Genomic DNA, 27,868 nt, shown 5'->3' with positions numbered 1-27,868 from the left:
GACCAGTGTTGTCAAGCAAAGGTTGACTACAGGGGGGAACGATTGCTTCAGACCCCTGTTTCCCGTGGTATCTTTCTTTGCTCCCCTAGCAGGCCAGCGTGAACCAGAAGAGCAGCACATGGGTGGAGACAGATCCCCAGGGCTTCTCCAGGATGCTCAACGCTCTACCAGCTCCTGGCAAGGTCTGTGTCCTTCTCTCTGCTTCAGGCAGCTTGGGTAACCCTCCGCAAGGAGATCTTTGCAGTGCCCCCATTGCCAGGGGCTGGCGGAGAAGCCAGACAGTCACACCCTGCAGCTGCCTGCCCCACCACCCCGTGAGATCACCATTCCCGGAGCAAAATAAGCAGAAGGAAACACGTACTCATGCCTCAGCTGTTCCAGTTTGCTGAGGGTGTACACACAAGATGACTGAGCTGATCTAGGAGCTCACTGCCACCGAAAGGGTAAAGTCTAGTTCCTTTTCTCTCCTGCTGCTGCTCTTCCATCCCCCATCACCACACTCCTTCCTCCCCTCACCTCCACCCCAGCTGCGAGGGGCAGCACCCTCCTTTAGGCCATCTCTTGCTCTCACGAGAGCCCTCTCCCAGCCAACGCAGCCTGCCAAAACAGCAGAAGACTGGGTTTTGGGTGGCGGGTGAGTGAATGCAGCTGGTGCAGAGCAAAGGACCAGTGAGCGCCATACCCAACACAGGGGAGCAAGATGGTAGCAGCATCTCTCCATTTCAGCAGAAGTTCCCTCAGCGTGGGCGCCCTGCGCTGGGACGACCGACAGGTCCCCTCCCGCCAGGCCTGCTGCGGCGGGTAACTGCGGGCTGGGGAGCAGGGAGGGAGGGAGGGAGGGAGGGAGGGAGGGAGCGGGGAAGGGCAGCGAGCCACTGAACGTAGGACAACTTTGTGGAAACTGTCTTTTCAGGACCTTGTGCTCCCAGCCCCTCTCAAGGTTTCCAATCATCTCTCCCAATTAATCGGAATCGGTAAAGCACTTGTAATTAGAAGACGGCTCTCATACTTTTCAGAAGTCACCCACACGCGAACTGCTTGCTTCCCCCTGCAAATACCAGGCCAATTAAAACCCTTGACCGATGCCGCGGTGCAGAGAGATGAGCCGCAGATCCGAACCACCACTTCTCACCTCCCTCACTTTGCTGCTTGACACCAAACGCTCCCAACGCCTTCCCCGGCTGCCGCCCTCAAAGCCATCCCCCCGCCGCAGCCTGAGAGGACCGGCCTGCAGGCGGAGCCGCCGCCCGCGGAGAGGCGGGCCGCGCCCGGGCCCCACGCCGGGCAGCCGGCCTGGCCCCGCCGCCCCGCCCCGCTCTGACCGGCAGGAGGAGCCGGAGAGCCGCGATCCCCCACGGGCAAGCGCCTCTGCACGTCTCCCCGCCCCGAAATTTGCTGCTGCTGCTGCTGCCGCCGCCGGCCCTCCCCCTCCGCCCGCCGGCCGGGCCCGGCCCTGGCCCTGCCCGCCGCCCTCCCCACAAATCCCCACAGGTTGTCAAGGCGCAGCCTGTTCAAAAGAAGGAGAGGGGGGGGAAAAAAGAAAAGGCGCTGGGGCTTCCCTTGCAGTCCTTCCTTTCAGTGCATCAAAGCTGCCGTTCCACGCAGCTAACCCTAGGTCAACAAAGCCTCACACCAAATTCGCTTAAATCAAAGCTGGACCGCCAAGCCAGCCTGACTTGGGTTCAGGCAAGAAGTCATAACCGCAGCCATTCTAATAAGGAAGAAATTTTTCACGATGAGGGTGGTGAAACACTGGAAGAGGTGGCCCAGAGCGGTGGTAGACGCCCCATCTCTGGGCGTTCCCTGAATGGAAACGTTCCAGGTCAGGTTGGTGGGGGCTCTGGGCAACCTGATCGAGTTGAAGATGTCCCTGCTCAGGGCGGGGGTGTTGGACCAGATGACCTTTAAGTGTCCCTTCCAACCCAAACCATTCTATGATTATGACACCAACAAAAAAAATCTCCTGCTCTCAACCACAAGAGGACAGACGGTCATTTCTCTCCTCCTGAACTCACTGCAATATTTAAACACAACTTTTGAAAAAGTGCTGTTGCTACACCTGAGACAGGCCTGGAGCGATGCTCTGGGGTGAGCTGCACTGCCTGGCTGAAGGCCCCTCGCCAAGAAGCGATGGGAAACACCAGCTCCACGGCCAGACCCGCTCTCCTCTGCGAGTGTCCTCTCCTGGGCCCAGCGGCATCTGCAGGCTGAGCGGAGCAGAGCAGACCGCAGGGACTCGAGTGCCGGGCACCAGCAGACAGCGTGCCTACTGCGCTGTGGCACTGGAGTCGCAGCAGCTGATCAGAGGAAGTATTTGATGTTGGGAGCTGTCAAAAGCTTCCTCTTCTCTAACATGTTTAGGAAGGCTTGACCTTTCTGCCGGCATACTGCTGGAAAAAGTGAAAGCCACATTTCTATTGTTTAGCAGCTGAACAATGGAATTTGCCCCAAAACCAATAAACACTACTCCCCAGTTACTTTCAGAATCCCAAAGACACTAAAGTTCATCTACTTTGAATCTGCCCACAGTCCTGGTTACTGTTATAATTTCATCTGCGGAGTCCAAAGCCACATTGACCAGATCCTAACCGCAGGATCCTCATGGCCAGAAAGGGAAGACATCATCCCTGTTGTTCTCCCAGCCTCCGCCTCTGCAGTTGCCATGATGGCAGAAGACAAACAGCAGGGCTACCTATTGCCCAGCGTGGCTGGATTGTCCCTTCCAGCCCGCATCCTGACATGCGGGGAGACACACATACCCTGTTGCATGCAGACAGCACAGCCGTGGGCACTTCTCATCCCAAACTGACACACACTCAACAAGGATATGTCAGGGCATAGGTCCCATTTCAGGACCTCTGACTTCACCTACCTACCCCGCTGTACCCATCTCCTTTCTGGCAGAAGAGCACACGGAAGGAGGAAATGCTGTTTCAGAGAAAAAAGTGATCCTAATTCCTGGGTAGGGCTATCGTTTTCCTTCTGTTTCACTTACAGAGACTACAGACGCATTAACTCACAACTAAAATAGATTTGCCATCCATGGACGCAACCCTGTTCCTAGATTTCAGTAAAGCAGCAGGCACCAGCCAGCAGCTGCTGCACTCTTTCCAATCTTCTTCAAGTACTTTGGCTTTAACAAGGCCTCTCTGTTATCCTCCTCTGGCAGGACAACGGCTCTCAGGCTTTTTCAGTAATGAACACACAGTCTCTTCAAAAAAATCTAGGTCGATCCTCCTTTATATTTTACATATAACATTTCCAAAACAAGATCTGGGTTTTTTTTGTGCAAGCACATGATCAGATGTGCTAAGTCTTTTCAATACCTCCTCCAAATGGCCCAGCCCATGGCCATTTGAAGTCTCCTTCATGAGTACAATTCTTAGCACTTCTCTTTGTGAACTTCCAAGTACTTCATCGTGGACCGTCTCTCCAGCCTGCCAAGGTAATTTTGTATTCATCTCCTGTGCCTCACAAGGTTCCTCCAAGTCAAGGACACCCACAAACTTCATAAGCCAACTTTCAGCTCCAGCATCCCGGTCACTGATCGAGTTACTGAAAGCCAGTGGGAAAGGAGGAACTCCTGCAAGGGGCTGTCAGGCAGATCCTGGAAGGGAGGTCCTGTTGGTGGCTCTGTGTCAAAACAAGAACTCCTGCCCAAATGCTTCTTTTGAAGCAGCTGCACACCTCCCCTCTGGCAGTTTCACCTAGACTGTTATTTCCAAACTGCTATGTGCTTCTCTTGAACAAGGCCAAGAGCAGTGAAACCTACCACTGAGTCCAAACTAATACATCTTGCAAGGGGATGGTGAAGAAACAGGAGGAGGTGGCAGCAGCACTTCTGTGAATCCTCTAGGACAGCAACAAACCAGTGGCAAGAGAGGAGAGGTGGATACACAAAGGAAGAGAAGCCGCAAGGCTTGTGCTCCAACAAAGTTAACCACAGTGGCTCCAATTTAGAGCCTCTCTCGTGTTTGCTTATGAAATTTTGTGTGAGAAAAACAAATACACTTTGTTTGTTCTCTCCCTTCTGTTTACGAGGCATGCTCATCGTCAGAGTTGGAAAATTGGCTGCTTTGAAATGACCTGTTATTAGAAATCCACATTGGTTTTTTTAATGCTGTACTGCTCAGTAAGTGTTTATATATTGACTATTAGCTGCATTTAGGGATCAAAGTTAGGCTGACTGGGCTTTAATTGCCCAGCAGCCCATTTTTGCCACTGTCGTGGTTTAACCTGACAGGCAGCTAAACACCACACAGCCATTTGCTCACTCCCCCTGAGTGGGATGGGGGAGAGAATCAGAAAATAGGTAAAACTTGTGAGTTGAGATAAAGACAATTTAATAGGACAGAAAAGGAAGGGAAAATAATAATGATAAAAGAATATACAAAACAAGTGATGCACAATGCAACTGCTCACCACCCGCTGACTGGTGCCCAGTCAGTTCCCGAGCAGTGGCTCCACGCCCCCAGCCAACTTTCCCAGGTTTTTTTTGGTCAGCATGATGTCATATGGTATGGAATAGCCCTTTGGCCGGTTTGGGTCAGCTGTCCCGGCTGTGTCCCCTCCCAGTTTCTTGTGCACCTCCAGCCTCCTCACTGGCAGGGCAGTATGAGAAGCTGAAAAGTCCTTGACTAGTGTAAACACTGCTCAGCAACACCTAAAACATCAGTGTGTTATCAACATTATTCTCATCCTAAATCCAAAACACAGCACTATACCAGCTACTAGGAAGAAAATTAACTATCCCAGCCAAAACCAGGACAACCACCTTTTTCAAATATAAATACTGCGTTCAGTCTTCTGCATGCCTTCTGGGGCCTCTTACATGAGCTCTGAAAAAGCAACCCTAATGAGCATTACAGCAGTCTCTGAACTATTCAGTACTACTGCTGGCACCGCGCGCATAGTATTACGCCAAAATATTACAGACATTGTATCACACTCTGTTTGACATTAATGTTGAGAAAAGCATTCTTCCTGACCATTATTACTGCAGAATATTATCTTTAAGGATTAAAAAGGAACAGTGACAGCCAGGGGAAAATAAACAAAATGCAAACTGGAAGGTTATGCCTGTGGAATGGTACAAAAGGACCAAAAGATAAATCTCCTGTGAGAAAGTATTTACAGTTTTCAGTCTGGTTCTGGCTCTGTTCACCACCAGGGTTTCATTAATGGTCTCCCCTGTCCCCGGGGTTATGTGAAAGGGGAAATGAGATAACGGCCAACCTCTCGTTCCTACAGTGCGCCAGCCCTTTGAACAGCACTCAGCAGTCGCACTCCGACTAACAGCATCAGTAGCCGCTTTCCTCCCAAACTCGCTGGCAGCGGACCAGGGATCTCCCTCCCAGGCGCGCTGCTGCGGACCCGGGGCCAGCTGGCTGCCGCTGGCCACCCTGCCTCCCTCCGAGCCCCTGCCTCCCTCCGAGCCCTGCTGTGAGCTGGCTCTCATGCCTCCAATTCAAGAAACGCTTCCACTTCCCATAGGACCCTTTTTGTTCCCCACTGTCTCACCCATCAGGAGTCAGGGATATACATTATTCCTTTCCCTCTCTCCTCCCAGCAATACCAAATAACTTTGGATTGCTTGCCAGTGTCTCACCAGGGCACTGCAAGGGCTCGTCCCACTCCCCAGCCTTTGCAAGATGATGGCGGTGGCTCGGCTTGTGAAGAAAGCCAGCGCACCCACGGCATCAGGGGACATTCACTTTGTCTTTGAATTCACTTTGTCATTGTCTTTGAACTCTGGCTGAAGGTTCAGCCAAGATAACGCCTGTCTGCACTTGCCCACCCGATCAGGGCTGGACCACGGAGCAGAAGGGAGAGCTGGGGCATAAACGCCTGCCCCAACCTGAATGAAAACTCAGAAAAACCTACTCACTGCAAAGACTGGATTTCTTTCGAGAGCAGTTTGCTTGATGCCCAGATTAAGAAGCTGCAGAGAATTACTTTATCTGTGGCAATCCTCCATGCAGCTACAAAATTCTGGGTTACTGATCAGCTGTAGCATTAAAAAAAAAAAAAAATCAATAAAAAGATTCACATTTAACAACAACACTAGAGGAATAAATTTAGGCAACAGCAGAGGGAAAAACAAGTTATTACATATCAGACCAGTGAAGATGAGCTCAGTGAAACAGCTTAATTGTTTGGAGGGCAAAATACAGTGAGTCACCCTTTAAAATTTCAAGTGTTCTCAATACAATCGCTCACAAGACTGCAAAGTACTTTAAAGACTCAGAAAGAGACTGCAGGCTCTACAATTCAAACATTCCACCTACAAATAACTGTTTTGATTATTTGACTTCATTCACATTATCAGCTGGGTCCCCGGTTTGAATAAATCTATGTTTCAACATGAAACAGCCTTGAAGTTTTTTATTACATACTGGTTGGCATATTTGCATACCGCAGAAGCAACAGAAATTATTACCACACATGTGCAGCACTGACGACTTCGGTGCTCACCGTTCACCCTCCCACCTCACCCACCATGCTGCTTTCCTCTCCTGCCCTTCTCCCACCCTATTTTGGGAGACAGAGAAAATGAAGAGTGCAAAGACTTGTAGAAGAATTCATCTTCTCCACGCAGAGGGACTTTCTAACCAACTGGAAATACATGCAACATTGCCTTACGAAGGCCATAATAGCCTGAAGTACTTTGATTCACGGGACAGTCCTTTCTAGTCCATGTGTCTGTCTTGAGTGTCAGTGCAATAACCCTCAAGAACTCCTCCACCCCTTCAGGTCAACATCACTGGGGTCATGCATCTGCAGAAATCATCCCAGCACCTCATGCAGCTCCCCTTCCATCACCCAGGTGGATTGCTGGTCCCTGCCCACCCTCCCATCCTTCCTCAGCGCCCTACTCCTCTCACCCACTGGCTTACCCAGGGACTTTGACAGTAGTACAGCAGGAAGGTGCAGCATCACTTGCAGCAACAGAGAAAGGCAGGAGTGCGTGCTGCATGTTTAAGCTGGTAAGAAGCAAAGGAAGATAACACCAAAAAAAAACTTATCTGTAATCACTCACCACTAAAGTCTTGTGTTTGACCTTACCAGCATAAAGCTTTGACATAATCACTACCAGCGATCGCTAAGAGCGCCAGTTTGTCGAAAGTCAGTACACATACTGCACATATTTTAAAGCTCTTGCAATTAATTCTGTTTTACGTGGCAGTAGCTACACAATAACTTTCCAAGCTGGCACCAGCATTTGATTCCTTTTTTTTTCCCCCTGAGAAATGGGGACACCTTACAGCAAAGCAGGGCAGTCATATCTGCAGGATAACCTAAGGTACTACTCCACTCTGTAGTAACAGTAATGGCTTTAACAGAACCAATCATTAAGGGGAAACAAAAGTACTTTCATTATAAATCAAGTTCAATCACCCTGCTGCTTAGTACTGAATAATAAATTATAATGAATTAATTTAGCATCAATGCTTTTTGCTTTTTTTTTTTTTTTGCAATTCCACCTGTGGAATATTAAACACACTGTAACCCCAGAATTGTATTCCTCTTGCAGTTCTACCTGATTTTGCTTATTGTAGGTAGGAAGAAGGGGGTGTCAAGGCAGGGACCCATTCCCCAGATGACTAGCCTCTTTACATATCAGTCCTTCACTGGCTGCTTCCCTCTACTGTGTACAGATCTGACTCTAGTGTTTGAGCATCTCATGGTCCTTAAACTATTTGCCCTCAAGCACTCCTGCAAGACAGGGAGGTGGTGCGGGGCTCAGCTGGCAGCCGTGCAGCTGGGACAGAGGCAACACCACTTATCAAAGGTCCAGGAGCAGGAGAGAGTGCGGCGCAGGGGACCAAATCCCGCTCTGAGCTTGCATCCTCACCTCAGACCACCGGGACCCTGGACATACGCTCAAGCAGAAAGGCTGTTTAGTTAAAAGGAAAGGAAAAAAAAACAGAATAGTTCAAGCGAAAGGGAAGAACTTCAGCGCTCTCAAGCTCGTGAGCAAAGCGTTCATTAGCGGCACAGACCCACCTCAGCTGTATTTGCAGCCTGTCTGCCAGCCGGACTGGGGGGCTCTGGCATTTAAGACCCAGCTCTGAAAGTGCTGGCTGGGTACACAGCTAAACAGGGCATGTCCATCTGTCCATCCATCCCACTCCTTTTCCCTACTGCTTGGCCTAAGCATTTACACCTGGCGCTGCAAAGAGGAACAAATCACTTCTCCTGTGCCGGCCGCCCGCTTGGGTGCCCATGCAGTGGCCATTAGCACGAACCCACGTTCGTAACTCCACACAGGGTGAAGTTGTGGGTTCACCTGAAGCTCGTCCGGCTGCCGCCGGGAGCAGGGCCCCGCTCACACTGCTGCGCCCCACCGGAGGCCGTCCTCCAAAGTGCCTTGGCAAGCTCCCACTTTTTCATTTTCGGAGAGGGCGGGCAAGTACTGCTCCAAGAGAAAAGGAGCGGCGGGACTGGAGGAATCCGGGCCCGGAGGCACAGCAGGGCGGACAGGTAGGGATGCCGCCTGAGTCATCTCACCTCTGTGTTTGCTGCTCCCCACCAGCCCTGCAAATTTCAGCACCACACTCGCTCCCCTCCCCGCCTCAGTCACCCTGCTGCCCAGCTGCGCCCCTTCGGCTTTCCTTCCCTTAACCAGCCTCAATAAACAGAGCATCAGATACCAGGCGTTTCGCTTTAGAAGAAAACAGTTCTTTTGCCTGCACTGGGAAAACAACCAGCTCCCACTCAAATCAAAAGGAAGAGATCACGTGGATGCATTTCAATTAATTGCATTGGAGAGGCAGGCTGCAAGCATGCTTCCCCTTCAGCCAGACCCCTTCATTTACATCTTCTCTTGGAGAAGGGGTAGTATTCAGCTGAGTCACCTAGGGGATTTATTTCATTACACAGTGTCTAAAAGCTGGGAGGAGGCTGTACTTGTGGAGGGCTGAATTTAGCAGAGCCATAATCTGGGGGCAAATAAGGGGAAAAAAGAAAGAACTGATTTTCCATCTGCTAGAGCTGTGGTCTCCAAACTATTTTGATCATGTACCCCTATCAGTAAAAACTTTTGAGCATGCACCCCTAATATATGTATATTTATTTATTTATAAATTATGTGCGTGTACTACTGAAGTCCTAATATTTTTTTCCTGCATTCCAATTCCCCCACATCCTGTGCACACACCCCGCTTTGGAGACCGCTGTGCCAGATAACGAGGTGACAGTGGCCACTTGGTGCCAGAAGAAGGATGCATATCGACAGTGAGCAGACAACTGCTGAAACCCAGGCTCTCGGTCTGATGCCAGCTAAAGAGATTTAGAGACGAATGATGAAGCAGATAGGAAATGAAGACTAGAGTGGGGTAGCAGGAGGTCGTACCTGTGCATGCCCCCTATTCCCTTTTTTATTTCACCTAGTCTTCTCAGAAATGTTCATCCAAGCCCCTCCACAGCCTGCTCTTCTTGGCAGGGACTAAAATAAGGATCGCATCAAGTCTTACCCTCCTGCAGCTATACCTGCTCAGGAAGCCACCGCAAGCAAAAATTCTGCTTGTGAGCTCTGCTGGGGGAAGGTTAATGGCAAAAATGAAGGGCACATGAACAGCTAGAGAAGTGCATTTGTTCACACATGAAGACTGCAGTGACTTAAGAGCTGTTTCAAATTGACTTGGATAAACTGGGATAACCATCCTTGTTTGGATTTAAAGGAGATGATTTTTTTAGTTTTAACTTTAAGGATGATCCCATGTACAACTCGCTGCTGATTCAAGAGGGATATGGATACATCAACTGTTGTCTGCTCCCTGGTATCGGCCCATCATGAAGGCTCTTATGCCAGTACCACCATCAAATACTCCAGGGCAACTTTCAGGTAGTATACATCTCAGGAAGCAAAAAGAAAACAAAAAGAAACATAACCAAAAGAAAAACAGCACAAGGCTTCTTTGGAGCAAGAAGGCGTGGTACTTCTCAGAAATGTTTTCCCTTAAAAGTAATTTTTAATGCTTCCACAGACACACACCCTTCATGAAAGAATGTGAAGAAGGAGCATTCACAGGGATCCTAGAAGCAATCTAAATATGGGTCACATATGAAGTGTGTTATGCATATAAATGATCATGTTCAGATAAAGGATTACTATGATGGCGTACCCTTAACAAGTAGTTAAAAACAGAGATCTAAAGTCAGTACTAATCTGCAGTGTTTTTTTGGCACATCATTTGTGCTTCCTCCTCAACAGGCATTCCCATTTCTACTTGCATTTACTTCTAACTGCTATAAAAATAGCCAGTCATGAAGTTCAGTAGCACATCAAGTACTCAGCATATAAATAAATAGAAATATTAACTTAACATCAGGTTTGAGGTAAGATGCAGGTCACTTTTACTTGTGTGGAAAACAGGGCAAATGTAGAAGAATAAGGGCAGTACCAGAACTCGTATTACAATTATATGCTTATTTTCCTCTGAATTCATTCCTTTACAGTAAGTTAGACATTTATAATAATGATAGGAATAGATGAGGAAAACATAAGCCCTAGAAGGAAATGTGCTTTAACCTGGGACTTCCATAAACACTCAAAACTTATGAAGAACTCATTTGAAAATACTGCTGCCATGCATCTCCAAAAAAACCTGATGTACTTCTTTCAGAATAACCATCACCACCCTTATTTGAACATAAGATTTAGCAGAAGAAACCAAAATCCGCAGATGTTGTGCCTAACAAAAAGTAAACACTAATTTTATGTACTAGATATTTTGATAATAAGAAAGAAGTTACTTATAAAATTTACTTCCTTGCTTTCTAAGTAACACAGAGCTGCAAGGATGCCAAGTTATTTTGAACACAGCCCATAACAGAATTCATTCAGGACAGCAAAAAAGTGCTAGCCCAAGGCATCTTTGTTTTACTATTTTTAGATCATGGCAATGCCAATAACATACAATTATCCATCTTGATGTACGAAGAGAGTACCAAATTAATTTTTTAAAAGTTACTTTGCTTGTCCGGCAGACACCTTTTTTGGTAGTTCTGATCTGCTACTGAAAAAGAAGGCATCAGTCCAAAGTAAAGAGTAAGCCTAGGGGAAAAAAAATTAAAGGTCTTTGAATAATACTCAAAAAATTTTCCACTAGTTCTTTTGAGAGAAAGAAAAAGAGGAAGAAAAGCATTTTCATCTGAAACCACACATGGAAAAACAATTTGGGTTCCTTCAACTTAAGGGAAGGAAAAAAAAAAACCAACCCCACAGAGGAAGTTTTTATTTAAAACAAAAAAAACCCCAAGACAAAACTGTGCTCGGCAGCTGGGAGCTCGGCCCTGGGAGTCCACCTCCCCACAGCATCTCCCGTGCGCCCCGCTCCCCGCCTCGCCCCGGGTACCACCCCATCGCTGTGGGGGGTTACGTCTCTGCCATGCTGCAACCTGTGAGCAGGGGCCATCGGGAGAAAAATGGAGGCTTTTTGTCACCTTTCGTTTCCACGTGACTTTGAACATAAAACTCGGGAAGAGACAGTTGGCCAGACTGTGGCCGATGAAACCTGCTACTTAATGCCGGCATCTGCTACAACTAGATTTAAGAGACACATTTTGACACTTTTTGTTTATGTAGGAGCTTCAAAATATACTGGGCAGTTACAGAAATCCGAAAAGACACTTCCCATCCTAAATGCTTAACATGAAAACAAAGACGGGTGAAATAGGGAATTCAGTAAAATATGTGATTTTGGACACGTACTCTTGATTTATTTCAAATCTTATCTTTCATGCTGGGCCCCTGGCTGCTCTTCTGAGTCACTTCAAGTTATTTAAACTTCTTGCAGTCACTGCAGATGAAGCGGTTCAGATGGGATCTGGGCAAGCCTGTGCCAGGAGCCTTCTACCCCCCGCTCAGGAGCAACCGTGGGCATGTTTTCCAGCAGGACCACCCTGGGAAGAGACACCCACAGGAAGGGGGCACAAAGGCAGCAATGAGCAGTGACAGCTTGGGTAGAAGAAGCTGGTGCAGTAAGAGAGGACTTCAGATGACCGAGGGTGGGAAGGAGGGGAAGGCAATTGCCAGCCACAGCCTGTAACGGGAAACAATGAAGTTTCATCCTGGAAAGCCCAGCACCTCACCAAGTCGCAATATGTTCCAGATTTATTAGTGGTTAGCAGTAAATGCTTGAAAAGAAAGCACAAGAATTCCAGTAAATGGATTCAAAGACAGTAATACAGCCAGAGAAGATGATATACACCGGTACTGTATGAAGTACATTACATGAAATGGAAGCGAGACCAAGGGAAGCACCTTCAAAAAGATGGTTGGGGAAATATATCTGAACTTCTGCTGAAATGAATGAGAACGGCTTCACATGCTCAGCGGTTCGAAAAATGGGACTCGTAACCCAGTGCCTTCTCTTCCTGGAATCATTACAGAAAAACAGCTTTTGATTGATCTGGATTTAAATTATCTTGAACTATCCTGTACCTAAAACTTGAAATGAAACCTGATTTCCACAAAGAACACGCTCAAAATGGCCCGAAGTTCCTTAAAATTCTGATCTCTCCATGTCCTGACTTTCAGCCTATAAATGCCAAAAGATATTAAAAATAAAAAAAGAAATCAGCCCTCAGCTTTAATCACCAGTGCCAAGAACCATGGAAGAGCAATTAGATACTGGAAGTAAGAGGCAAAAGGGAAGAGAGACAAACAAAGATAAAACTTTCCTTGTGGTCAGATCAGCCACAGGATTTCCTGCTGAGTTCCTTTCGGCATTAATACTTCATTTGTACTTGGATAAAGTACAAGAGAAATGCATATTTTTAATAAAATCTTAAGGAATGTACATAGGCCAACCATGCCAAATAGCACATAGCTACCCAAAGGGAGGGATGAGTGTCACTGCGGGGACTGCTGTGCCATCCTCGCCCTCCGAAGAGGAGCCAGAGGAGAACGCCGCACTGTTGGGTTCAGAGCAACATCCTCTACTCAAGGGGGAGGAGGTTGCTTTATCCTCAGGCCAACATCAATGTCTGCTTAGATTGCTCAAAGGCACCTTCCCAAATACAGAATAATCGGTCCAATCAACCTATAACTGAGGGTATAAAAACAAGGGGTTTGTAAAACAGAAACCACTAAGGAACAACAGAGACTGTGTTTCCCCCTAAGGCAGGAGATGGATGCCAGCTCAAGAGCATCTCATTGAGGATGTTCTTACGAGCAAGACATTTGGCAAAGCAAAGGCTTTCTTTGTTTGCTGCTTGTGTGTGTTTGCTTTTAAGCTCTCTTTTTCCTGAACAATCAACAACAACAAAAAAATCTGTATACCATTCCTGGCCCTGCTCTCTGACCTTCAGCAAGCTGCAATCTCCTTGACATCGCAGTTCAGAGACACAGTTTATGCACAGCCTGTTTCACAGCTTCTCAGGCGGGATCAAACATGCTGCAGCAGTGTGGTGCTGAGTACCAGTCCACTATAAACTCTCCTACCCAGATCAAATATTTTTTTAAAATATTGGCAGGCGACCTCTCCTGATATAAAACCTACTGACATGAAGTTATCACCAGTCTTCCCACAGCTGGCATAAACTCCAGTAACTCTACACTGTATGCTCTGCCCAATTCAACACAGATACTGTTAGTGCCTATGCCTGACCCACTGAGCAGCATCACGCATGGGTGCGAGCCCAATGCTAAGCTACACTTAACTTACACATAATGTGTGTCCCTGAACATCACCAGCAATTTTTTCTTTCAGAAACTGGCACAGGAATCAGAGTTGCTTACAGCATAAATGAAATCTGCCAGTACTGTTAGCTGGAATAAAACATATCTAGAAATGCTAGTCTGTACTTTTACGGCAACATTTCAAATGTCAAGGCCACGCACAACATGCTCTAGAAATTTAAAAGTCTGTATTCCCACCTGGATGGCCCATTGGAGAGCATCACTATTATAACCCTCCCTCAGAAAAAGACTTAGAGGACAGATAACTTGTAATCTCTATGAAGCTAGGCATTTTTTCCAATTACTGGGCAAAGAACAAGTTTTTAAACCTCTCAAGTAGACAACACTTTTTTGCGGTCAGTCATCTTTCACTCTTCAGGAGTGCTTGAGGAGAGGCCGAGCAAGACCTGGCATCCTTCTGGAAAAGCAGTGAGGAGTTCCTGGATTTCTACCCAGCCCTCTGACCAGCGATACAGGTGCAACACCAACCAGCATAGGAACTCTAAGCTGGTCAAGTCACTTTTCGGAAGATCCTTCCCCACTCTGTTCCCACAGCTAAACCTTGCCGCCGCCACCACACCTGAGAGGCTGGATCGCAAGAGCAGCCCGGCGCAGAGGCTGGACCCACCACAGCTCCTTTCGAGACAGCAGGACCCCAAGCTGAGAGCAGACCAGCGTGGACCGAGGCGCTGCACTGCCCTGCTCCTGCTGAAGACTGCATGCCCACGAAACAAGCCTGGGGGAAAACAGACCTTTCTAAAAATCCCCTCGTGGCGGAGACGTCCTCCTTGTTTTATTGGCTTTTATCAATCCTTGTAATCAAAGTGCTCCCTCTCCCACCCCCTCACCTTTGGGGATGCTACAATGGGAATACTGCAGAGGGGAAGCAAAAGTAGTCCAAGCATCTGTTTAATACCACATTTGGTTGCCACTGTTGCTGCCAGGGCAGCAAATCTTCCGTTCTAACATTGCCTTGCAACTATCCCCTTCAGAAGCTGCCTTTTCCACACATATATAAAGGAGATAATAACAGGTAGCTCTGAGCAGCCTGACCTGGTGCTCAGCATGCAGCAGAAATCACCAGCGTAAATCAATTAGGAAGACAAATGCAATGCAACACACACAGATTATGGTTTCAGTGACTTAATGAATAAATCATTACACTTGTCCAGAATCAAATCTGGTTCACGGGGCACTGAGGGATGATACCGAATGAACAAAAATCCTGTTTTTACTATTAAATCCCAATATGCTGCTCTTAATGTCATTGAAAAGTACTGGTGCAATGCAAAGTAACAGAAAAATTGTTGAGCAAGCAGTCCAAATGAAACAGACACCTTAGAAACCACAGTGACTTAGACACTGTAAGTGTTATCTTCATGTTCCTTCCTTCCTTCCTTCCGTCTTTACCCTCTTCAGTACAGAACTGCCCCCCTACAGGCGTTTCAGAGCCCTGCTGCTTGTGGGACGCACCATAAGCGATTAAAATCCCCCTGGTCAAGCTGATGTGCAAATGCTGTCTTTCCTGCTGCCGTTTTATTCACATACATCATTCACTAAGCAGTGCTACAAGGCGCAGCACCTCTCCCCTGCCTTCACTTTCTCAAAGGGGTGTTCTGGCTTTGTCAAAATTCAACTACTGCAAAATGCCGCCAGTCCATGGCACAGGCAGCTGCTCCTCAGACTGGACCCACCCATGCCCAGGAGATGACCTGGACCTTACCTCAGCCGTGAGAGGCCCTCCCAGTCACAGGCAGGTCACCAGGAGCCCACTGTAAAATTCACCCCCCAGAGCTCATCCAAGGATCCATTAAGGCTCCCACGAACGGGCACCTTCTTCTTGCTTACCCATCTCTAACTGTTTCGTTTGCACCGAAGCTGAAAGAACGACATGCAGGTCATCAGCCAAGTGGCTACCGGACTGAAAATGTAAATTAAATTATATCAGTTAGCACTACACTGGGTTAACACACAATTTTTTTAATACTCCACTGCGTAAGACTGAAACTGAACTGTCATTTGGGTGCCAGCCTTCTGAGCAAGCAGACCTGCGCTGACTCGCTTTTCGTAGCCTGCAGGTCCGGACTTTCATTTTCTCTCTCACATTTACATTTGCATGACGGTTTGCCAAACTATGCGAACCCAATTATGGCAACTTAAGGGTGTTGCCAAGAGCTGTTGAAAAACACTGTAAATAAAACCATAGGGTCATATAGCACAACAGTCACTTTTTAAATTCTGGTCTTTTGCATGAAAAAAAAAAAAGCTGAAACATCCTTATTTACTAGTTATAAGCATGAGATAAATTATACAGAATATACTTTTACCAGGTGTAAAATCCAACCTACAACATCTTCAACTGAAGGCATTTATCTGTGGGCACAGGGATGTGGCACTGGGCAGGCATGCTGTACCCGTTTATCTAATAAGCAGCTGCTCTTCTTTAAATACGAAAAACAATAGATTAGGAAAATATCCTTTCAAGCTGCAACTGTTATGAGACCAACCTTACTGTACCATCCAGACAAAACTACCTCAAAACAGCAATAGTTTCTTCTCTATATCTGAGATGCAGAAGCAAGCTTTCAAAAATGACGGAGTTATTTTCCAAGTATTACCAGGTATTTTGTCTTATTTGGCCATTGATGTTCCACTTATGGACCCCTGAGTCTAAACCAAGCCCCACTAAACAGGACAACAGAATTTCAATTGGCTTTGAGGAGAATTGGGAAAGACTTGCTGTAATCCATCAGCACCAAATCAGTTAACCATGCTAACTTCCAGCATTTGCCCATGTTATCAGAAACATTAAACAACAAGTGATCAAACATACAGCTTGAGGTATTTCTGTGTTCCTAACGACATGCAGAAGATAATCAAATATTACCTTAAACTGGTGCAGTATTCTCTATTTATGTACATGCAGTCTCATGGAATTGTCACAGAGCTCCAGTAATCTATTTTTATTGAAGTTAATGATATACCCCTGCAGATTTCAAAGGAACTTGATTCTGAGTAAGGGAAAATCACCTGTATTTCTGATGGGTTATCATTTCAACCTTTATTACAGAAGCTGGCAAAAAGACAAATCAGGACAAGCATTTTATTAATTAAAACCTTTTTTTCGTTTTGGAGAGTTTATTTTCTCCATTAGAAATTCAGTTCCTGTCTAGGCTACAAAACTCTCACCTGACTGAAAAGCTATTAACATGGCAACAGCAACAGCAAGTGGGATGTCACAGTAAAACCTTAGGGCTTGTTCACAGATGGTTTTGTATCAGGACAAATTGATATCCATTCCCAACAAGCATGCCCCAAATCTTCCACATACAGGAGTCAGGAAAGACAAAACTGACATTTTTAGAGTTAAAAATCAAAAAGAAATTAAAAGGGGCCGGGGGGGGGCGGGGGGGGAGAATATTCTTAAAACCTCTTCCTCAGGTATTTCCATATCACTGTCAAGCAGCAAAAAAGGTAGTAACCCCCACATTTTAAAATACCTCTGCAAAAGCTGCTCTGTTTAAAAAAATGCTAAAGGCAGATGGTGGTCCATCTCATTTCCCTCTTGACATGGCAGTGCAGACAAGCCCTTTCTGAATCACGCTCCTCCAATTTTGAGAGGTGGACACATTTGTTCCCCCGTAGAGGACACTTCTGTATTCTTAGAAAAAGCTCCTGTATTCCTGGAAAAAAATACAGGGCAATTTAATCTTCATCCTCCCTGGGTTGCTGGCCTCACCTCCCAAAAGATACAGCCAGAGGGGCGATGCAGACAGCAACTCTGCAGAGAGAGCTCAAGCGAAGCAAGCAGTAGCACGTTGGCGAGCTAGCTAGAAATGACCTCAGTTTGGCTCTTCATAACTAATGAATAAGCAAACAATTCCTGACTTCAGCTGCAGTTTCCTCTCTTCTCCCCCCCCACACCCCCCTCGTAAACTAGTTATTAGTGCAATCAGTTCATAGCATGGCCTCGTGCCTGTGTGCTGAAGAGGAAGAAAAAGCCACCGCTGTGGTCCGGATTGATGAAGTGTTGAAGATGTCCTCTGTAAAAGCACACATTTGTTAGCAGAGAAAATGCATATTTACAGAAGCAAAGCAACCAGATACACCAGAGCTGTTAGAAAATTAAACGTCCTAGCATGCCACAATAAGGTAATGTAAGATGATAAGGTGCATAAGAAAAAAAAATTCTTCCCGCGTTGAGAAAAGACAGGAGAGGTGGTGTCACCCCCCGGTGCAGTCGCCAGGAGGGTACCCACGCCCACGCCACCGTGCGGGCTGCCGACCACTGCCTTGTGTTTGGACGTCCCCAGATGCTGCCACTGTTTCTCTCAACTCCTTTCTTACTTATACGGAATAAGTTTTGCATTTCAGTGCAGGAAGCCCATGGGGATAGGCCTGGCAGGAGGGTCTGGAGATCCCAGCTGTAACTGTTATCGCTCACCGAGCAGCCATTTTGCAGGCCTCCCCCAGCTGCGCCGTGCCACGCCACCGCCTTCTCTTCGGGTACAGGCAGCATCATCCTGCCAAGGGGCAGCTGCAACTTCCCAGCATCCAGGGAGAAAAATGCCAGCAATGACAATTTGTGAAGGCAACAGGCAGGACCACAGCACCCCTTGCCACAGCGCTTTGGATGCCATACCATCATCCACTGAGGTTTTAAAATGTTAGCAATTCTTGTTGATGCATTTCTTGCTTTGGAAGGAAGACTTCAGTAGAAGCATCCTGTGTTTGTTTATATACCTGACCAGGCAATTGTTAGTAATATTTTGGAGACAACATCCTACTGCAACACCTGCTTGTGCACAGTGAACAGAGTTATGGAATAATTTATGGCAGAATCACTTAAAAAAAAAAAAACCAAAACCAACCTACATTTTGTCCTGCCACTTTTACCTGTTTGGTTGGTTTAAATGCTTCATGTGCCGTGACATAGGTATCTCTTAAGAAAGCTTATAAAGAGAATACAGTAGCACAGATGCAGTTTAACACTTATGTGAGCCATGGACAACGAGGGTGAACCCAGGCCCTGTTACTGGGGATGCGTGACGTGCCAGCTCCATGCACTTGAGCTCTTAACTCCAAGGAAATGAAAATTTAAACTCATAACTTGACCCAAGTGAACTCAGGAATTTAACTCAAGCGCTCTGTGTGATCAGGACTATATTGTCTTCAGACTAAATAAATTAATCCAATTATTTTTACTTAGATACATTTCCCTGTTTATGAATTTCCAAAAAACAAGTATGTCCTTTCTGTAAATTTTTAATGTTCACTTTAAGATAAGAATATTTGAGACAAATATTATAAGCTCCTTGTCCTCCCTCATTTCTGTCAATATCATAAGGAAAAGAGCAAATGAAACAAAGTTCTCAGTAAATGAAATTCTGTTAACATCCTTGCAACATTTCCACTCAAGCACTAATGAAAATTCGTGCTACAGTCTGAAATATTAGATGGCACAGACACACTTTCTTTGGGCTTTCTGAACTTCATATCAACATGAACTTTAGGTGAACTTTAGACATTTCCGTAGAATGCAGAACAATGTATTTTTAGTATGATGAACTAAGAATTTCCTTCTAACTATTTCAGGTAGACCCTGCCTCTCTCTTGCATCCCCAGGACCAGCTACAAGAACATTATTATTTAAACCATGACTACGCAGTGGATAACTTAGTTTTTCCAAGTTTGATGGAAAACCTTTTGATCTGGAACGAAGGCCCTGCTCGTTCTGCACACACTTGCACGGAAAGGGATCAATGATGTGTTAGAAAACCTGGACTCAGCAGTTTTTCATTGTATTCTCCCCTCACTGTGGCACAGAGAACTGGTAAATATCTGTAATGCAAGCAGAACGAGGAGCATTACTCAACATAAGCAGAGGATTTTTCTCTCCTAACATCAGTACCATCAACATCCTTCACGCCTACACAGGTGGGACAGCAGAAGACAGCTTTCAGTGGCGTGGTTCCTCCTCCGGCAGGATGGAGACCTTCTCCCCCCTGAAGATCTCCCAACACCACGTTGCCACCACCCAACTCGTCCAAGTGACGGCTGCAACGGCTGTGGCGGCTCTGCTGGGCACACAGTGATTTACAACCCAGCATCTTCCCCATCACTTCCCTTCTGCAGACTCTGGCACTTATTTTTGTATGTGCATGGAAGTAACACCACTGCACATTTTCAACTGTGCATTTATGGACTGAACAGAAAATCCGTTACGTCAATCAAACCACTACACAGCTACTCAGCCACACATTATCAAAATCCATCAGGTAAAAATGACTAAACCAATTTTACCTCAATGACACAAAATGTTCATTTCATAATTCTGCCTACCTTGGGAATCTGTCCATGCTGAAACTGCTCTGAAAAGACATTGATATTATGCAACAGCATTAAACTCCTTGAATGACTCTCTTAAATACAGGTTCACAAAGCTATTTATAAATGAAGAAATAGCCCAAGGTGAGCAGAAAGCTTTCTCATGAAACCTGAGCAATAACGCAATATTACTGTTCCTGGATCCTCTGCCATTTTATCATGTTCTAGTAATTTTCCCAAGGGTAATGTTAAGGATCCTCTTAACTGTACTGTTTACCCATCTCTGCATGGTAATAATAAAAATACTGATTTTTACATTTGTGACTCGGATTCAATTCGAGACAAGAAATCCAAATTATTTTCCCCTTGCAGTGTATCAGCTAAGCAATCGCAAGCACAAAGAGCTTCACCTGCGTCAAAATGAAGCAGCGTCATTAATACGTGACACTTAAAATAGCACTTCATTTTCTCTGTGCTTTTCAAAGCGAAGCCCTGGTCCAGCAGCAGATTAAATGCAGGCTGGGGAAGGGATGGGTCTGAAGAGCAGTGCCTGCTGGGTGAGGTTTGCCTCGGATGTGAGCATCCTGCCTTCCCTTGAGAAGAGTGCTGGGATCTGTGCTGGCCCAGCCAGAGCCCCCCACCACCGCTGAAGACCCTCGGACCCTCTCCAGGTCCCACTGTAGAGGTCAGGGCGATCGTTCCCATCCTGCATGCGACAATAAGGAAAACGCGGCTTTCAGTCTTAGACAAAGATTGGAAACTCTGACCTTTGGGCTTACAATCATACGTAGTCACCAGCAATATTTTATCCCTCCTTCCTTGCTTCATCTGATTGCAAAGCTATGGCACAACTCATCCCCCCGCCGCCCCGGCCGCACCCCAAAGCTACACTCGGCCTGGTGACCGGACGCCTTTGTGCCGCCGCCTGAAGACATCCAGCTCCCAGCGTGGCATCAGGCAGGGCTGAGCGATGCCATTTCACAGGGGACATCTTGTGAGCGGGATGCCCGGGGAGAAGAGGAGCCTTTTCTCTTTGAAAAAAAGAGAAACTGTAACTGCTGGAGATTTCAACAGAGGGGGATTCATCACAGGGCTGCGAGCCCATCAGTTTCCCCCAGAGACTGTCCTGGCTCTACGGGTTTCTTTTTTTTTTTTTTTTTGAAAATGTGAACCTGAAACAGTCCTTCAGTGTTTGAATGAGCAGGAAATCAGCCAAAAGAACAAGCCCCACCGGCCTTTAGATTATTTCAAACAATTAACAATAAGCTGCTATTCTTTGATATAATTACAGAAATCACACTTCTTTGACATATTGTGGCAAACTAGCACACTGAAGGGGCAAAAGGAGGTAGATTTTTTTTCCGGGAGATAAGTACTTTTCTAAATAACACCTACCCTGATGACTGTATTTATACAACTATTTCAACAAGCAAGACTTTTGAAAGTCCACTATAATCCACTGACGAGAAAAGATCAAAGAAATTAACAGGAAGGCCAGGATGCAATCAAAATATTTGATCAGTGAGAGGTTTCTTATCCGAGCCATAAACTCAAGGGCATTTCAGTGGGAGCTGCGGGAGGAGAAGCTGCCGTCAGCACCCGGAGGCAGAGGGAGCCCCTTGGGGGAATCTTCCCCTCGTGTCCCACCGCGATCTTGCCATCCATCCCTGCACGGGACACCACCGGCGCCCGCTGGCCCCGGTCTCCCATCAATTTTATTTGTTCTCCTAAATCCCACCACCTCCCCCACCGAAGTTAAATATTTGTCCTTCAGTTAAACTAAATGGATTTTTTTTTTTTTCCTTTTCAAACAAAGTCTCACGATCCCCGTGTGACCCCGGTGGGAGGACAGAGGGAGGCAGTGAGACCCCGTTGTGCACCCAGAGCGCTGCCAGAGCCCACTGAGTGTCAGCTCGCTGAACGGTGGAGATGAGTATAATGAGCTTTTAATTACTTCCTTTTCCTTTTCTTTTTTTAAAGAACAAGAGAAAAGCGACAGGGATTTTCTTCCTCACACTTTTTTTTTTTTAAATACATACTTGGCAAACATTAAAGAGCTACATATTTGGATGCAACTCACATTAAACAACCACTTAGATATAGTTTAATTTTTGAAAAAAATAGCAAATTCTCACTTTCTTTAAAGGCTTTACTTGTTTGTATATTCCCTAGGTTATCAGCACATTTCCCTCAGCTTTTCTAACAAACAGCAATATACATATCCTTGTAACCAGAGAAGTATGGGAAACTCTGGAAACATCCAACTGTGTACAAACATTTAAAGCTCAGATACCCTAATACAAGTACCTCTCTGAAACAAACATCTCCAGATGTTTTAACTTATTGTTATATAGAGAGATATATATACATAAGATGTGACTCAGGCACGGAAAGCCAAAAGAATGTTCTCATTTCCTGAGGCTGGCTGACAAAAAGGAAAAAATGTGAATGAAGGAACAAAGATTTCGGAAGTCAGCTTTTTCTTAACAGCAGCAGCTTTAAAATGATCTGCTTCGATTCCTTTCTCATATAGTCAGAATATTGCCTCTCTCTTGCAACTGCATGTACTCACGAAAGGAAAAACTTTGTTTTCTGAGATGTTTAAAAGCACTACAGAAATGTCGCCCTCAAGAGGTTCCTGCCCTTCTCCTTTCAGCCCCGGTGAAGCTCGCTGACAGCTCCCATCAAACCCCCTTTCCCACAGCAGCTTGCCTTGTCTCCCTGTACAGCCCTTGAGCAAAACGAGCAAGCAGCCACATGCGCCGTGGCTGGCCCACAGCTGTGTCTCTAGACGGTGGGGCTCAGCCGGTAAAACCTCACAGGCACAGCTCTTGCTCCATTATTTTTTTCTTCCCCGACAGTACAAGCAGGTATAAACAGCACCCAGCTCCTCTGGAACCCGAAAGCAATGGGTGAAGCAAGCCCCTGGCGCCTTCAGATCATGAAGTCGCGTCATGCCAACAAACGCTAGGTAGATTTAAACAGGCGTTGATGTGTCGCTACTCTCCGTGCCCTTTCTAACCACAACCTACGTGTCACAGGAAAGGGACATGGGATCTCCTTCCTCCAAATCCTCTGAAGGTGAATTTCTGACAAGTAGTTCTGTGACAACCATGACAAAACCACTGCCGGGGTGGTTTCCCTTCAGGCAGGGCTGTAGGAGGGGACAACAAGCTGCAGAAAGAACGTATTCAAATGTGCTTTCAACAGCAGCAAGCAAAATTACCCAGGTGATCCTCCTTGAAGAAACTGCAGGCAGGTGATCCTTCCTCCAGTGCAACGGAGCATGGACGTGCCCCTTCCCGACACGGCCGCCGGCAGTCCCCAGCCCCGACCCAGACCACCAACACACACTGCTCCCTCCTTCTTTAGATCCCCAGCAGCTCCTCACAGGACCCCACCTTTAACACCGCGCTCCGGGCCACGGCTACACAACCCAGGCACAAATCCATACTTCTGCTGAAACGGGTATTTCACCTTTCCCACGTTGCTTCCCCACCGACATCACTACCACTCACAAGATCAAGGAATCGATCTAGCTTGAGACAAACTCAGTTTTAAATCTATATATCTACCAATCTCTCTCGCCATGGGTTTTCAGCTGGCTCAGTTCCCTGGTGCCAGCACGAGAGATGCTGGGGGACGGGAGCATGCAGGTCACCCTGGTCAGCTGCAGCGCAAGCCACACGCTTAATTAAAATGTCTCTGTAATCACCGCCTGCGGGAAGAGCAGCTGCCCCGGCACGGCCCAGAGACGGTCTGTCCTGCTTCGTGACACTGGCCAGAGCTGGGTCTGGGAGGTGACCGCTGCCAAGTGAATTTCAGCCCATTTACCAGCAGACCCTGGCAAAAATAAATGACTTAATCCAGCACAAATGTTGGTCTCTGCCACAAAACACAAGCCTGGCCTGCTACCAACGCAGCTCAGCAGCACACGCTGTTCATCTGCAAAGCTACAAACTGAAATACGTGCCTATTTGCAAGCATTTCCTCACAACGGAGGATTCACCAAAACGGGAGGGTTTTGCAAGCAGAGGCTGCTGTGCTGATTCAGCCCTGAATCTGCAGGGGCCACCTTCCCCTGACAGTGCTGGCTGGCAGCCCCTGCCGCCCCGCCTGCCAAGCTGTATTTTTCATTCCCAAATCGGAGGTGGAGCGCGCCCAGAGACATCGAAGGAGGACTCGGGGATGCTGCGGCTCCGAAGGCAAGATGCTGACAGCCGGCTCCTCGCCCCCACCGGGCAGCACCCAGCCCCAGTGGGGATGGCCAAGCCCCTGCAAAGTGTCCTTTAACAAAGCATCGAGGCCCCCCTTCCCCCGCCCAGGGCAGATTTGAAACTATTTCTCTGTGGCGTTTTCTCTCCCCACATCAATCCCACAGCTGCTGCACGTCAGCGTGGGGTCTGGACAGGAGCCACTCTGCCGTGTTGTTGCCTCCCAAATATTTGCTGGCGTTACTGCATTGCTTTGCTGTGGTCTTTTCCAGTGCCCTCAACTACACTAAAACAATATATTAATACAGAAAACCCTTATAACTCCGAGCGCAGCAGCTTCCCCGTACTGCTCAGGCCACCCAGGAAACGTTCATAACATCATTACGTTGCCTTAGTTTCTCAGATTATCCACACTGTCTCCCCATCCATGATGCGAGCAATAAACCCCAAGGTTTTAACTCTACTGTTCCCACCAGTTTAGGTTTTACTCAATCAAAAGCCCATCCACCAGTGTGTTCTCAGTTCTTCAAACTATTTAATGCAAGCAGTGATTGAAACAACGCTAAATGCACCAGGTGGCTTAGGATTCACCTCCTTATCAAATTCCGTAGAAGCGGCTGGTGGGTTTTGTTAATGAGTTAAAAAGCGATGGAAAAAAGCATGATCAGAGCTGGAACTCTCAAGGACTTCTGATTTAAAATATAAGGAAAAGCAATTAACGTGAAAAATACAGAGCATAACACCTCATCCTGGGTGCTGGCCTTGTTGTAACGTTATTTTTCGCACATCCTAGGATACTCCGACCATGCCATTTTTGCACAGGAACATGTTTTCATACTGCAGACAAGAGGTCCGCTTTGCCCATAAACAGTTTGTCACTGCGCACACCACCAGCTCCTGCCCCCTTGACCTCACCCATGGTCTCCAGGTGCTGAGACAAATTCATCAAACTGTTTCACATAAAGGGTCATCGAGGTACACAAAACCAACCAAGGGAATTACAGTATCTTAACTTTTTTTTTTTCCCCTTCTATCTGCTTAAAAAACCGTATGTACACATTTTCATAAAGATTCAGACACCTCAGGAAGGAAAATGCTTGAAGTAATTGCAAAGGAGTGTCCTAATTTGAAGAAAAGTGTTAACCCCAGGGCACAGTCCCCTGCTATGTTTTCTCTAATTGTCAAATTGAATTAGGACCTTCCCATCTTCCTTCCACGCCTTCTGCCTCAACACCAGCCTTTCTGCACAAGCTGTAAGGGTGACGGGCACTGTAACACATCACTAAAACAACAAGCGCAGCAGACCACGTACGTGGCTGCTTGATTCATGCTATGGACGGCTTATACAAGGGAAGGCTTTGGCTATCACAATGTGACTGTCAGTTTGATTTTCCTTGTCATCAGCACCTGCCATCATAGAAAGCCCTGCATAAGTAACTTCCCCACAAACTATCAAGCTGCTTTTAGCACAGCTAATAGTTAAAGCGTCCCTATATTGAAAAGTATTAAGAGACTGCATTATGCTACAAAGTGAAAAACCTTTAAACCAGGCTTTGGAGGAGAACAAAACACAGATGAATCAGGATGTCTAACCTAACACACTTAGCACGAAGCCACAATTGCAGGAGCTGAAAAGCCTGCCTTAAGTGCTTCAATAATAAATAGTTTATTGCAACTTGAAAAAGAATTTGTTAACTACGCAAACCATCCTCCATATACTGCAGGCCATTAATGATTCCCCTGTGGTAACTGTATGGAGCCAGTTCTAAGAAAAAGACCTGCGGGTTACAGGTCTGAGATTTAACTGCAGCATCACATTTACCTTCTTATTTATGGAGTTACCTATCAAAGCCAGTAACACTAAGTGCCCACTTTTGAGCTTCACAGGCTACAGTGGACCAAGAGCTGTAAATCCAATGAGTCTATGCTAGTTTTTCCGATGTAGTTATGCTTTGAATAAAGAGGCGCTTGCTTTGTTCAGTATTTTACTGCATGCTGCCGTGTATTTGTTGCTACAAAGAAAAACATAGCTTGTGCTAGGAAACTACAAAAGCTTAAGATAATAATCATTCTGAACTGCAAGCTAATGTTTTTCTCTGCATAAGAAACTTATTCCAACGATAACACATCAAGAAGAGTTCAGCATAACCAGCTGCAAAAGCTGCCCACAAAACCCAGCCTGCAATCCCCTCTGCCACCCTAAAAAAAACCCAACTCAGGCACTCTCAACCCAAACATTGAAACCCAACCCACTACCCAGCATCATCCCAGCTACAGGGCGAACCGCGCATCCCTCCCTGCCCCAAATCCTCTCCTCAGAGGCAGGGTCCGATCTCCCAGCCTGACAGGGAGCGTGACAGCCGCGCCAGGGGTAACGGGGCGGCCAGGGTACAGTGCCAGCCTGCAAGTTGCCTTCATTGCAAAACAAAAGCCACGGCAGCGACTGGAGTTCAAAAAGCCTCCATACTGGAGTTCAAAAAGCCTCCATAAAGTGGAGAAGAAAAAAAAAAAAAAAAGTTAAAAAGAAGAGTATTTCAGAGGACAATAACGAACTCCTTGTGGGTACCTGCTGACCAGATGTCTGCTCCTCTTCCGTGTACCAAATCTGGAGAGAGACCTCAAGTCATTCTTTCCTTTTTTGTTTTCTTCCCCAAAACTTACATTATTTCAACTGCCTAAATCAGAGCAAAAAGTCAAGATCCAAAATCCCTTAAGAGTTTCAGCCTGCAGAAGCTTTTGAGACCACCTTATATTTTGTTAAAAAGTGGTTTTGAATGAAACGTTTGCATTTCTACTATTTTTTCCCCCAAAGAATCAAAACAAGAAAACGCACCAATTTTTAATCTCCTCCCCTCACATTTTACCAAATGGAAATGTATCTTACACAAACCTTGCCCTTTTGATTTATTTTGACCTCAACAGACTGGCATCATCTAAAGAAAACCCCCTTGACCAGAAGTCCTGCAACCGTCTCCCCCAAAGGAGCTGACCCCGCAGCCTCTCCCCACCGTGCCGCCCTGCCAGGCGAGCAGAGCTCCCTGCTTGGGCCGGCAGCTCCTTCGAGCCACGCTTCTGCAAGAATCAACTGCACAGCACCTTCATCTCCTTAACCCCAGCGCAGCACAGCCCCTTGTCCTCGATACGACGATTCACCCCAAAAAATGGAGAGAACAGAGGCACAGAGGGGCCGTCCAATTTAGGCAAGGGGCCCCATGTCCAGCCCTGGCTGGGCAAGCAGTTTGTATTCAGGGCCCATCAGCAGCGGTGGGATGCCAGGTTGACTCTCTCAGCCATGGGAGGATTTGCTCGGCCGGGAGGCGGCAGGGCTCGTCCCCACTGCCACGGAAAGATGCTTGAGCCACCGGCCGTACTCCGGGCCGGACGCTCTGCCGCCGCCGCTTCCCTGGATGTGCCGGCCATCCGCTTGCCCGCCGCGGGATGCACCGTATGCATTTTGTGCTGAAGAAGCTCCCCCCAAGACAGCTTTGAGTGAGGTGGGCTCCCAGCAGAGCGCTCCGTTGACTTCATGTCAGCAAGTTTCTGCAAGCGTAGGCTCTAGCCTGACTTTGTCCCAAAATTTCTCGCTGTGCCAGGGGTGTAGCCCAGTTCATATCCTGGGAAACATGTACCAGCAGGGCAG

General features: G+C 46.8%; 1 protein-coding gene across 2 annotated transcripts in view; it reads right to left on the bottom strand.

Moving 5' to 3' along the window:
- LIMS1 (LIM zinc finger domain containing 1) overlaps positions 1 to 27,868 on the bottom strand; it is a 78,231-nt gene that overhangs the window by 48,660 nt on the left and 1,703 nt on the right. The window contains exon 1 of one of the 2 annotated variants that reach the window (XM_087757276.1): positions 1,133 to 1,256. The exons of the other annotated variant lie outside the window; for it this stretch is intronic. The gene's annotated coding sequence lies outside the window, so the exon portion shown is untranslated. Of the gene's footprint in view, positions 1 to 1,132; positions 1,257 to 27,868 lie in introns of those variants that run through there. 2 annotated transcript variants of the gene reach the window in all.

The sequence above is a fragment of the Nipponia nippon genome, unplaced genomic scaffold (assembly GCF_047370975.1).
Source record: "Nipponia nippon isolate SJK-2023a ecotype South Korea unplaced genomic scaffold, ASM4737097v1 scaffold_2, whole genome shotgun sequence".
In the NCBI taxonomy this organism is placed as follows: domain Eukaryota; kingdom Metazoa; phylum Chordata; class Aves; order Pelecaniformes; family Threskiornithidae; genus Nipponia; species Nipponia nippon.
The sequence above is the reverse complement of the archived record's forward strand: the minus strand, read 5'-3'. Positions and strand labels throughout refer to the sequence as shown.